The 9,062-nt window shown below is 34.4% G+C and overlaps 1 non-coding gene across 1 annotated transcript; it reads right to left on the bottom strand.

Moving 5' to 3' along the window:
- Window positions 1–2,603: 2,603 nt before the first annotated feature.
- On the bottom strand, window positions 2,604–2,707 carry LOC138145197 (U6 spliceosomal RNA). The gene has a single exon (XR_011164141.1). It is a non-coding gene; the product is annotated as a U6 spliceosomal RNA (small nuclear RNA).
- Between the last annotated feature and the right edge of the window lie 6,355 nt (window positions 2,708–9,062).

Genomic DNA, 9,062 nt, shown 5'->3' with positions numbered 1-9,062 from the left:
TTGGGAGAGGGATGACAGACCAAGTGAGATGCTGTTGGAAGAGCCCACGCAGAGAAGGTTCTGAATTAAAGGGGTGGCTATGTTAGTAAAGGTGTTGAATGTCAAATACAGAGATAGAAACATTTCCAAACTGATGGGGATATATGAGTTGAGAGAAGACAAGTCATGGAAGATGCTGAGGTTAGGAATCAGAGAAAGAAGAGTGATGGAAATTGGAATAGTTAGAAGGTAGATTTACTTGGTTGGAAAAGTTAAGTTCACATTTGGACATGTTAAGTTTGAGAAGTTTTAAGGACATCCCATTTTGAAACGTCCACTAGACAGTATGCTTAGACTTTTTATGTGTGGCCCTCATTGGGAGGAATAGGGTTAAGAACATGAAAGAAATAAGCATGAGCTTGCCACTTAAAACTGTAGTTTCTGAGCTGAGTGATCAAATCAGTCAATCAGAAGCATTAGTTTAGCTTTTATGAGTGGGACTGCCAGTAGGACAGGAGAAAGTTTGCTGTGGCATGCCTCGTTGGCAGAACTAAACTCAGAGAAGAATTGCAGAGTTAATTAGCATTGTTTAAACTAACATTCAGCTTTGAAAACTGAAAGATACAAAGAAGGATGTCATAAATTTGCTAATTGCTTTTTTTCCTCTGCAGATATTAGCATTTGGTCTTCATTAGTGAAAACTATTATCCATCTAACCTTCTGGGCTATGGCAAAAAGACAACATGTATGAGAACAATTAACTAATTATTACTGTTGTAACCAATAGAATTCTTTTTCCAAAAAAAGATTTGAGATATTTGATACAACTTCCATGGTCATTCAATTATCACAGGATCATAGATTTATATCTGGAAGGGTACTTCAAGGTCATATAATCAAACCTTTCACTTTTCAGATGAGGAAACTGAAGCCCAACAGAGGTTAATTATGTGTTAAATTACTTTGTCATAGTGGTAGTAAGTAGAATTGACTGGGAAGAAGACAGTTAACTGGAATACATTTAGGAAATTATGCAATGCTTTCAATGACCTTAAAATTCTCCTTGAAAAAAATCACATTTCACTATTGCCAAAGTCTTTCTGGTACATCACCTTCTTGAGATGTTATGTGGCTATGAATCATAAACTAATCAAATCTCTAAAGGCTTAAAATTGTAGGCCACCCTAAGGGAATGGAGGGATCTATTGTGGGTGTAAATAGGGTGAAGCACATTTTTAACAATGAATCACATGCATGAAGAAACATAAAAGGAATCAGTCAGCCAAAGTAGAAGCCCTGAAGAAGGATTTTCTTGTTGTATGTTTACAGAAATCCTGGAAGAGGGTTTTGCTAATGTTTTCAGGGGTTCTAGGACTGTTCTGCAGACAGAGGATGAATTAATGAAGAGACTGGCAATGTATCTTGTGGCCTTGCTAAGCCTTGTCTCCCCAGGAACTAAGATTGCTGAGAACTTGCCTCATGTCAAGATGAAGCAAAGACCTCCATTTGGGTATTGAGTGCTGTGCTTAAACTTGATGTAACTCTGGGGTAGATTCAATTGTGATCCAGGGGTGGGGAATTTTTGACCTTTTTGTGTTCTGTGGTTGAACAAATGAATGTACTTTACTTATGTTTGGAAACTAATCTCCATTTGAGAAGAGGGGTTTTGTGATGGACCAAATGAAGGTACAGCCTAGGGGTGGAGTAGTATTTAGAACAGGGACTTTGTAATTGATTGAATCATTGGAAGGTCCTGGGGTGGGGTAGTACTTGGAGATTATTTAATCACACTTAGTAAATGCTGTATTTTGAATGATGTCATGTTTTGATCTTCTCTGTTCTTGGTTTGTCTCTGAATAAAATGGAGAGCACCTATGCTGGTATTCTGAACCTTGGGAAGTTGCCTTTCCTTGGCATACATTACACCACTTTGATTCTATTTCTTTGTCCCCCAAAAGATAGACTATTTTGGCATAAATTAGAGACTTGTCACTTTAGTACTGGGTCAAAGCATATGTGAACAGATTAGTCACTCTAAAAAAATTCCAAATTGATATTCATAATACATGGTTAGACCACTTCTTAGCTCCACCAATAGCACCTAAAACTGTTTATCTTTCAATAAGTCCTCCAGAATTTAGTTCCCATTTTAAAAATGATCTTTGCCACCTGCTGGTGAAACCAATGAGCTGTTTTACTTTACATTTCTATTACTATTAGTTATTGGCAGCACATTTTTATATGATCAGTTTTAGTTTGCAATAATTCTTTTATTAATTCATATTTTTAAACCACTTATCTTTTGGGAAGTGGCTCTTGGTGTTGCATATTTTTATCAGTTCTATATGTAATTTGGATATCAGAGATACATTTGATAGAAATATTTTCCCATACTACCATTTATCTCATAATTCTTTACTGAATTTATTTATTCGACATCTTGTCTCTTGCTTTTATGTATTTGAAATTGTTTTTCCTTTTTTAATCTTTTAATCTCCCCTATCTTTTACACAGTTAATAATTCTTAACCTGGCTGTATTTGTGAAAAGCATCTGATCTTGTCCTCTTCCATTTTTTTGTGATTTAACCTTTTATATTAAGTTCACATAACTATTTTTAGCCTATAAAATATAGAACACTACAAATTTGCCTTCATCCTTATGCAGGGATCAAGCTAATCTTCTCTGTTGCATTCTAATTTGAGTATATGTTATACAGAAATAAGAACAATGTCTGACATTTATTAGTGAAACTTACTGCAAAGATTTTTTTATAATTACATTTTTCCTAACTCTTGCTGAATTGAGTTTGTACAAAAGTTCTTATGGTTTAGATTATCAAAAAGAATTTATTTTTTTATGATATTCTCCTTCCCCTGGGTGATTATAAGCTTTTTTTCAGATCCACAATTATGACAGAGAAAACCTCTATTTTCCTGTATCTTATTTTTAGGATGTTACTTTTTTATATTTAGAAATTCTAATTATCTGGACCTCCACAGTCCTACTCTGATGCCTCATCATGGCATGGATATGACCATAAATTCTCAAAGATTACATTAGTGTAGTACAAGCTCTGACCAATTCTACCAAGTTGGAAAGGCTTAGCTTATGGGTTCAACAATGCATCAAGATACTTTCTCAATAGTAGGCTAGTTAAATATGTAAGACTTGTCACCAGTAATCTGGTCACCTGGCAATGAATTCTTTGGCCATGGAAATCCATGAAACGAAAAAAACAAAGAGTAGTCTTAAATCCTGTGTGGTCCCTTTTGGTTTCAGCAGTGAAACTGGCAGAGTAGTAGAGAAGGGGGAAGTAGATGCTAAAGTTTAGTTTTTGGATTTAATAATAATAACTAACATTTATATGGTACTTACTATGTGACAGGCACAATACATGCTTTACAATTATCTCATTTTATATAAACTTTAGCTTAGCTGATGGCACTTTAAATGTGAAATCCATGTCCAATGAGTGACCTTTATAAGGACATAAAGAACTGAATCATATCAGTCTTATCATTCTCAATAAAAATGAAAACATAATTCCAGCTAAACAAAAGTCAGTGCAGTCTGGATTTTGGGAGCAGTAAGTGGAAGTACATGGTTTTTGTCCTGGGGCAAGGAGCTGCTGAGACACCAGCACAGCCAGCCAGCGCCATGTGGCAGCTTCAGTTCCTGGCCTGCAGAGTGTAGAGGGACCAAGCGAACAGTTTTGAGGGGTAATAGCTCTTCCTTTAACTTTCTTGGACCTGGATTGCAGTCTAGGGTGGAGGTCCTGGGGAGTGTGTCCAGTGTGCCTGAGCATGTGGAGGTCTCAGAGAGGGAACCCATCTAATACCTCTGGTAGCTGAGAAAACCCCAGTGTTTGGGACGAAAGCTCCCCTGTATGGTGGCACAGTCCTGCTGTGGCAAAAAGCCTAGGGGTCAAGTGACTGAGGGGCAACATGACCAGGCAAAGGAAACAAAGCAGACAAAAGATTCAAACATTAGACTCCTATTTTGGGAACAAAGAGGAGCAAAGCATGGAACAGGAGGAAGACAGTGAAGTCAGAACTCCTGTACCAAAAGCTTCAAAGGAAAATATGAGCTGGTTACAGGCCATAGAGGACCTTAAGAAACAGATAAGAGAAGTGGAGGAAAAACTGGGAAGAGAAATGAAAATGATGCAAGAAAATTATGAAATGAGAGTCAATAGCCTGACTGAGGAAAATAATACCTTAAGAAACAGACTAACTCAAATGGCAAAGGAGACTCAAAAAGGCAATGAGGAGAAGAATGCCTTAAAAAGCCTAATTTGCCAGATGGAAAAAAAGAATCTCAAAAGCTCAATGAGGAGAATCATTGCTTCAGAATTAGATTGGAGTAAATGGAAGCTAATGACTTTATGAGAAATCAAGATGCTATTAAACAGATCCAAACAAATGAAAGAATAGAAGGCAATGTGAAATATCTCATGGGAAAAACCACTGACCTGGAAAATAGATCCAGGAGAGATCATTTAAAAATTATTGGACTACCTGAAAGCCATGATCAAAGTAAGAACCTAGAAATCATCCTCCAGGAAGTTCTCAAAGAAAACCGTCCTGATGTTTTAGAACCAGAGGGCAAAATAGAGGTTGAAAGAATCCACCAATCACCTCCTGAAAAAGATCCCAAAAAGAAAACTCCTAAGAATATTATATCCAGGTTCTGTAATTCCCAAATTAAGGAGAGAATATTACAAGTAGCCAGGAAGAAACAATTTGAATATTGTGGAAACACAATCAGGATAACTCAGGATCTGGCAGCTTCTACACTGAGGGATCGAAGGGCTTGGAATATGATATTCTGGAGGTCAAAGGAGCTGGGATTAAAAGCAAGAATCACCTACCCAGAAAAACTGAGTATCATGTTTCAGGGGAAAATATGGTCATTCAGTGGAAGAGAGGACTTTCAAGTATTCTTGATGAAAAAAACCAGAGTTGAATAGAAAATTTGACATTCAGATACAAGAAGCAAGAGAAGCATGAGAAGGTAAACAGGGAAAATAAATTATAAAGAACTTATCAAAGTTGAACTATTAACATTCCTACATGGAAAAACAATAATTGCAACTTATGAAACTTTTCTCAGTAGTTGAAGGGAATAGAAATATGTGTGTGTGTGTGTGTATGAGAGTATATAGGCATATGAATACATATGTGAATGTGTGTGTATATGTTTACAGGTATACATAGATAGAGGTCACAGGACCAATTTAACAGAAAGGGATGATACTTAAAAGGTGAAATTAAGAGGTGAGAGAGGAATATAATGAGAGGAGATGGGGAGAGACAGAATGGGGTAAACTATCTCATAAACAAGAGGCAAGAGAAAATGGTTACAATGGAGGGGAAGAATAAGAAGGCAAAAGGGAATGGGTCAAACTTATTCCCATTGAATTTGCTTGAGGAGGGAATGAGATACACACTAAATAGGGTATCTCACCCTCCAGGAGAGTAGCGGGGGAAGGAGATGAGAGGAGGAATGATGGAAGGGAGGGCAGGCTGGGGAGGAGGGAAGTTGGAAGCATCCACTTTTGAAAAAGTACGGGATCAAAGCAGAGAATAGAACAAGTGGGAGGTGGTATAGGAGGGAGGGATATATGTCAGTCTTTTACAATATATCTACTATGTTATTGCTTTGCATTAGATACACACATGTGCAACCTATACTGAACTGTTTATCTTCTCAGTAAGGTGACAAGGGAGGAAGGGAATGAATCTTTAATTAAAAGTTTTAAAATCAAATGTTTATATATATATATATATATATATATATATATATGTATATTAATACTATTTTACATGTAATTGGGAAATAAGATTTACAGGCACTGGGGCATAGATATCCACCATGCCCTACTGGAAATGTTGAAAGGGGTATGGGAGAAAATATGGGAGAAAGCAGACTGGAGGAGGAGATATCCTGTGGGACTGCTATTTTGGGGTGGTGGGTAGGGGAAAAACTGGGAGAATATTTGCAACTCAAATCTTGTGGAAATGAATGCTGTAAATCATAATAAAGCATTTGAAAAATGAAAAAAAAAAACAGAAAGAAGGCTCACTATTTCTCCATGGAGAGAGAGGACTTTACACAGGTGGTTCTAATGTATTCCCAAGAGTTATAAGAAACATCATTTCATAGGTTAGTTCGTAATTTCATGTATTAATGTTAATATTTGGTTGTTCAGTCATTTCATTTTTGTCTGACTCTTTGTGGTCTTATTTGTGGTTTTCTTGGCAAAGATATTAGAGTGATTTGTTACTTTCTTTTCCAGCTTTTTTTAATAGATGAGGAAGTAAGGCAAACAGGGTTAAGTGATTTGTCCAGGGTCACAGCCAGTGAATGTTTGACATCACATTTGAACGAAGAGATGAGGCCTGATTTCAGGCCTGGCATTTTATCTACCTTACTACCAAGCTGTGCCAATATAAGTATTTACAAAATACAAAAAGTATTTACAAAAAGGCCACCAATAATTTCAGTGTATCCATATATATATACATATGTTTCAAAGGATGAATAATTAGAACAATTCTATGATGAACTCAAAACCCACCAAGTCAAGTTGATATACACTTTAATATTGTATTATTTCTAAACAAAGATTAACATAGTTGAGGATGGCAAGAAAAATATTGGAAACTGAATTGCGTATAAGAACTAAGAGAGACCAAAGAATTATAGAGTACGCAGAGGCCTAATTTTTTAATTTTAACATTTTATTTTTCCCCAGTTACATGTAAAAACCATTTTAACCCTCTTTCTCCCACAATTTCAAGTTTCAAATTCTCTTCCACCCTCCTTACTTCCCCCATTATTTAGAAGGCAAGAAATTTGATAAAAGTTATACCTGTGCAGTCAAACAAAACCTATTTCCATTTTAGTCATGTTGTGAAAAAAAGGGACAAAATAGACCCCAAGAAAAATAAGGAAAGTAAAATAGCAGTACGCTTCAATCTGCATTCAGATTCCATCAGTTATTTCTCTGAAGGTGGATAGCATTTTTTATCAAAAGTCCTTCAGTACTTGGATCTTTGTATTGTTGGGAATAGCTAAGTCATTCACAGTTGATGATTATACAATATTACTATTACTGGGTACAATGTTCTCCTTGTTCAGCTCACTTCACATTTTATCTGTTAATATAAGTCTTTCCAGTTTTTCTGAATGCATCATGCTCATGATCATCATGAAATAACATAGTTATATTCCATTACAATCATATGCCACAACTTTTTGAGCCAGTCCCCAAATGATGGGCATCCTCACAATTTCCAATTCTTTGACACCCCAAAAATGAGCTGCTATAAATACTTTTTGTATATATAGATACTTTTAAAAATCTATTTGAGATACAGATCTAGTAGTGCTATTTCTAGGTCAAGGAATATGCAATTAAAATTAATATTTTAAATTAAAATTTTTCTAGTTTTTTAGATCTCACTTTATTTGTGTTAAAAGTGTTTTATAAATGTATTCATATAGTTACTGGATATGTCTTGCTGGGTTGACTTTCAAGTATTTTATATTGTCTATGATTATTTTAAATGAAATTTCTATTTCTTGCTGCTGGACTTTGTTTATGATATATGGAAATTCTGATGACTTATGAGGGTTTATTTATATCTTATGGCTTTGCTAAAGTTCCTAATTATTTCAACTAGTTTTAGTTGATTCTCTAGGATTCTCTAATTATACCATCATATTGTTTGCAAAGAGTGATAGCTTTGTTTACACATTGTCTATTCTAATTCTTTTAATTTCTTTTTCTTGTCTTATTGTTATAGGTAGTATTTCTAGTATAATACCAAAAAACTGTGGTGATAATAGGCATTCTTGCTTCACTCCTCCTCATCTTATTGGGAAGGCTTGTAGATTATCCCTGTTACAGATAATATTTGCTATTGGCTTTAGATAAATATTACTTATCATTTTAAGGAAAACTCTATTTATTCCTATATTTCTAGAGGTTTTTTTTTTAATAGGAATGAGTGTTGTATTTTATCAAAAGCTTTCCCTACATCTGCTGAGATTATCATATGATTTTTATGGGTTTTGTTATTGATATGACCAATTATGCTGATAATTTTTCTAATATTGAACTAGCCTTGCATTCCTGGTACATATTTTACCTTGTCATAGTATGTGATCTTTGTGATATATTATGGAAATCTCCTTGATAGTATGTTATTTAAAATTTTTGCATCAGTATTCATTAGGGATATTTGTTTATAGTTTTCTTCTCTGCTTCTGCTATTGCTGATTTTGGTTTGAACACCATATTTGTGTCATAAAAGGAATTTGGTAGAATTCCTTCTTTATCTATTTTTTCCCAACTAGTTTATATAGTACTAGAATTAATTTTTCTTTAGATGTTTGGTAAAAATCACTTGTGAATCCTTTTGTTCTTTAGGATTTTTTCTTACAGACTTCATTGATTACTTATCTAATATATTTTTCTAAGGTAAGTTATTTAAGTATTTGATTTCCTCTTCTGTTAATCTGTGCAATTTATATTTTGGGAAATATTAATCCAATTCTTTTAGATTGTCAGATTTATTGACATATGATTGGGCAAAAGAGTTGCTAATTGTTGCTTTAATTCCCTCTTCATTACTAGTGAATTTGTTTGTTTCATTTTTTTTTTTGTTAATTTGGTTTTCTTTTTAAAAATCAAGTTCACCAATGGTTTATCTATTTTATTGCTTTTTCCGTTAATCTAGTTCCTAGTTTTATTTATCAATTTAGTAGTTTTCCTACATTCAATTTTATTAATCTCTCATTTGATTATCAGAATATCCAATTTGATGTTTAATTTGGGGTTACAAATTTGTTCTGTTTCTAGTTGTATGTTCAATTCGTTGATCTGCTCCTTCTTCAGTTTATTGATGTGGCATGTAGAAATATATGTTTTCCTCTAAATACTGACTGCTTTGGCTGCATCCCATAAATTTTGGTATGTTGTCTCATTTTCATTCTCTTTAATGAAATTATTGATTGCTTCTATGACTTGTTCTTTGACCCACTCATTCTTTAATATTAAATTATTTAGTTTTC

The sequence above is a fragment of the Petaurus breviceps genome, unplaced genomic scaffold (genome assembly GCF_028583685.1).
Source record: "Petaurus breviceps papuanus isolate PSGF00001 unplaced genomic scaffold, PetGlider_PUasm1.0 90730, whole genome shotgun sequence".
In the NCBI taxonomy this organism is placed as follows: Eukaryota; Metazoa; Chordata; class Mammalia; order Diprotodontia; family Petauridae; genus Petaurus; species Petaurus breviceps.
Note: the sequence above shows the minus strand (reverse complement) of the source record. Positions and strands in the feature narration are given on the sequence as shown.